The 4,551-nt window shown below is 44.5% G+C and overlaps 1 non-coding gene across 1 annotated transcript; it reads right to left on the bottom strand.

The window, feature by feature from the left end:
• Positions 1-203: 203 nt before the first annotated feature.
• Positions 204-276, bottom strand: trnak-uuu (transfer RNA lysine (anticodon UUU)). The gene has a single exon. It is a non-coding gene; the product is annotated as a tRNA-Lys (tRNA).
• Between the last annotated feature and the right edge of the window lie 4,275 nt (positions 277-4,551).

Here is a 4,551-nt window from a genome sequence, read left to right as displayed (position 1 = left end):
CATGCTGTCAACGTAGTCGGCAGGATTCGAACCTACGCGGGGAGACCCCAAGTCCATCGCCTTAACCACTCGGCCACGACTACAAGCTGGTCGAAGGGGGCATGTAGTTTCGCTTGCTGCCTTGCAGCGTCGCTGCCCGAGGCCAGTGTAGATGAGCAAGAACTCAACAGCAAAACGTACCGCTCAACAAAAAGAGGCTAGTTCGCCCGAACAGGGACTTGAACCCTGGACCCTAAGATTAAAAGTCTGACGCTCTACCGACTGAGCTATCCGGGCTCTTCCTTGTGACGCGTGCGTGCAGCGTGGTAACGCACAACAAAATGAATCGTATTGGCGGCAAAAAAAAAAGTATTTTCCAATGTATCGCGTTCCCTTCTTCGACGATTCAGAACGACCGTCAAAACGTCTGCTATGTCAAAATATATTTGCGAATTTGTGGGAATGCAGCCTATTAGACTGATAATAATAATAAAAGGACAATAATGCTAGGAAAAAGAACAAAAACTCACTGCTTCTTGCCTGGAAAGCATCTTTACACGCTTCAATGCTGTTGACTTGCGGCGCTCTCATTGTTATTGTAAACTTGCGTCAAAGGCACAGTTGTTTGGAGCAAATAGCTAGCCCGCGGCACTCTAGGTAACAGCCAGCGAGTGTACACCTAGCGATTAGAAAATATACACGCACCATATTCTCTCTGAAGCAAGATTCTTCCAAACTAAATAGGAGCGTTTCGTTTTTAGTCTTTTCTCTAAGGGTTCGAACCTCTCAAAGAAGGTCCCAGTTTCAATTCGCTCCAACATCCAGAGCACGTCAAGGGCACGCGCTGTGCACAAAAACAAGTGGTCTGAAGGATAACCGGTCAGGATTAACCAGCCCACTGGCGCTCAGGATTCAGTGATGCTGCGACCATCAGCTGTGAGCCACCTGTGTGCAAGGTTTCCGCTATCAGCTCCCAGCCACTTCAGCCTGCTGATGTTACGTTCCCCTCATTGCCACAGGGCTTCTACCTACGCCTCCAGTCAAGATGCCTTGCACAGTGAAAAAGGCCGTTGGCGTTGTGCCCCCACCAGACTGCCTCTCTGGGCCTCCGTGCCGGTTACCACGTGCACGTGGTGCACAAAGGTTCAACAACTAGGTTGGCGAGGAGGCTGCCCCGCAGTAGCATCTTACATGCTGTTGACGCCATCCGTTGACCATGCCTGTGGTTCTTCCGAATACCATCTTGTGTTTGCACCATCACACCATCACTCACACCTAGGGCTGGGCGATATATCGCATGCGATTGTTATGCGCATTTCTTCAGTAAAGCCGGTTCCTTGATAAGTAGTAAATCCCCTTCACCTGCTTTCAGATGGAAGATATGATGCAGATATGAGTGATAAATCAACACTCAAGAGTGTTAAAGTTAATGAGTAAATGAGTGATGATTGAGCATTATTGAAGACACCTGATGTTAACAAGCAGAATCACTGAAGGAGAAAATCACAAATTGTAAGCCACCGTTATGGCGATGAGTGTTTGCTTTAGTTGCTGCCTTATACTTATTTAAATTAAATTTTGTTTGTCTGCTGTTATTGATTTATAACAATTAAATGAACAAAGAAAAGTGTGATCTGATTGTGTTGGTTATGTTTTGGCATAATCACGCTGTGATCTGAAAAATGAAGCTTTTTGAAAAAGCTTGATTTATCTTGTTAGTAACAGTTTTGTGATTCTCAACATATGATTATCAGTATTTTTCTTATAATCCAACATTTTTAATAAGCATCATTCTTATAAAAACACTTTCAAAAGAATGCATTTAAAAACACGGACATCAATAATCAGCCTGTGAATCTCAACAGTGGTGACAATAATGATGCATGTTGCAGTGGCTGCCACCAATCACAACTCATCAATGGCTCCCATCATGCATTGCGGTATGAATAAATTATGATCTGAATTGTCTATGTAATTTACTTTTCCCTAATTGAATATTCTGCTCGTCACCATTGTTGAGATGCATTGACTGAATCTTGACGTCTGTGTGTGCCTAAAAGAATGATTTAAAAAAAAAAAAACATTTAAGAAATCCTTCATATTATATCTAAAATTCTGGATATTTATGTAGAATCACAGTTATGCTGTAACCAACAGCATAAATCACAAACATGAAGTTCTAATGATGATTGTCATAACATAACCAACACCATTAGATGCTTTTTTTTTCTTTGTTCAACTGGCAGTTGAACAACTGATACAACAGACAAACTAAATCTAAAGTTAATAATATAAGGGTCAAGAGCCCAACTAAAGCAAACAATGATCGCCATAACGGTGGCTTACAATTTGAGATTTTCTACTTCAGTGATTCTGCTTTAGGTGTCTTCAATAATGCTCAATCATCACTCAATTAATCACTTAATTATCTCATTAACTTTAACACTCTTGAGTGTGGACTCATATACACTCCCAGGTGTGTTCATTTAACACTGGAGTTTTTGCTGTGTACAAAGAGCCGTAGTTAACTGACAAGCTGAGCCATATCGCATTAAATATCGCTGGCGATACGTCCGCGATATTAGTGCGATATGGCTCAGCTTGTCAGTTAAATACGGCTCTTTGTAGTAAAAGCCGCTCCATCTGAAAGCAGGTGAAGGCGATTTACTACTAATCAAGGAACCGGCTTTACTGACGAGATGCGCATAACAATCGCATGCGATATATCGCCCAGCCCTACTCACACCAACCGGCACCCTGGTGCCAGTGCCTTAGACACCCTAATTCCCTTGAGGGGGGTCTGCTCGGTTTTATGTTGCCGACCATGCACTCGCCAGTTACAGAGTAGGTACTCACGGCTTCTTGTACGCATTTTATAGGTGTTAGCTGGATGTAGCTAGCCCCACGCACAGCCTCCCCACTCTGCCCGGATGCAGTTTAACGTCTATGCCCAGGACATCAACCCAGGTTAAAACCTAACTATATACATAACTACTATATACACTAATTTAAAAAAATCAAAAACCTCCCTGTACATTCTCCCTCCACTGTGCAATAGAAAGGCCTGAGGCTGGACAATACCACCGGCCCTTCAGCTGAGTGTGGCCAGTTGTCTTATTTTTTGCCAGCCCACACTGCTTGCAGATATAGTGATATATATCCTTTGCTAATCGTTTTCGTGGTGGTTCACCCCTACCCACTCGCTCCTCATCCTCTTGGGCAGCTTTCTGCCTTCTCCAGATGCACTGCCTGGGCTGAGTTTGTTGTGGCAGGTTATCAGGTGACTTGAACTGGGAAGGTGGCTGGAACTGGGGAGGGGGCTGGGACTGGGGAGGGGGCTGGAACTGGGGAGGGGGCTGGAACTGGGAAGGGGGCTGGAATTGGGGAGGGGGCTGGATTTGGGGAGGGGGCTGGAATTGGGGAGGGGGCTGGAATTGGGAAGGGGGCTGGAATTGGGGAGGGGGCATAAACTGGGTAGACTGAGGCACTGGTAGACCTGGTGGGTAGCTGGGAAAGGGTGGGTAGGACCCAAGAGGGGAGAATGCAAAGTGTGGTGCTGGTGGGTATATGGGAAATGCAGAGTAAGATCCAGGAGGAGGGGTGGGCAGTGGGCACCTGTTGGAGATCCGCTTACAAATTAAGGCCTCTCCCTCCTGATTTACTGGCTCCTCAAATACCATGGCCTCATGCCCATGCTGTGCAGGAGCAGCTGGAAGTGCACGCACCTCAGGAAGTGACTCCTTTGCCAAATATAATTGTTTGGGCAGTGCAGTACCCTGCAGCAGCATGTCTCTGTCCACACGTTTCTGTCTTCTTAGTAGCCTGCAAGAGAAACATTCTTCATCTTGAAGTTAGCAATTTTAATGGATTAAAGCCTATTGTCTTTAGTTAGTATAATTTTTAAAGGAAACATGTACAGGAAGGTTTTATAAGTACAATCTTGATATACTACTGTGATTTGTATAAAAGTATTGCGCAAAAGAAGACTCACCACGAGGAGATAGTAGTGGTGTTTATCGGGACCAGAACCAGGTTAGTCTGTCCTAGAACCACTCTGCTGTCTTCCAGTGGCTGTTTTAAGTGGCTGTATACCACCACAATAGATTGTGGAATTGGCAGAGTTTTTCCTAGTGTGTCCTTGGACCTGTTCCGTGCTTGCTGAAACTCTTTCCAAAGCCGTAGGCAAACACATTCATAGACCCTGTGGACTTCAGGGTCCTGAGCCGCCTGCCCATGAGTCATGAACAGTGTAGGGAAGCCAACCAGTTGGAGTGGAACCGGGAAGTTTAACTGCAATAAGGTTTGTGAAAAATATGTGGAAAAATAAAGGTAATTATTATATAAATTATTATATAATTATTATATATTATATAAACAAACTTTAGACTGAACAAAACAAAAAGTCCATAACACTTTCCTGATGTGTACACAGTTGTTAATATTGCCGGCAATGCACAGTATCAGTGAAATGGGTGTATGTTTGTAAGCCCAAGTTTACAGAGTCACCAGGTTAACCTGTGACATTTCTCCCCCCCTTCCTCAGACATCTGAGGTGTCCTAGAGAGGTAATCT

Source organism: Rhinichthys klamathensis, unplaced genomic scaffold (assembly GCF_029890125.1).
Source record: "Rhinichthys klamathensis goyatoka isolate OS25496 unplaced genomic scaffold, OSU_Roscu_1.1 h1tg000223l_1, whole genome shotgun sequence".
NCBI lineage: Eukaryota > Metazoa > Chordata > Actinopteri > Cypriniformes > Leuciscidae > Rhinichthys > Rhinichthys klamathensis.
Note: the sequence above shows the minus strand (reverse complement) of the source record. Positions and strands in the feature narration are given on the sequence as shown.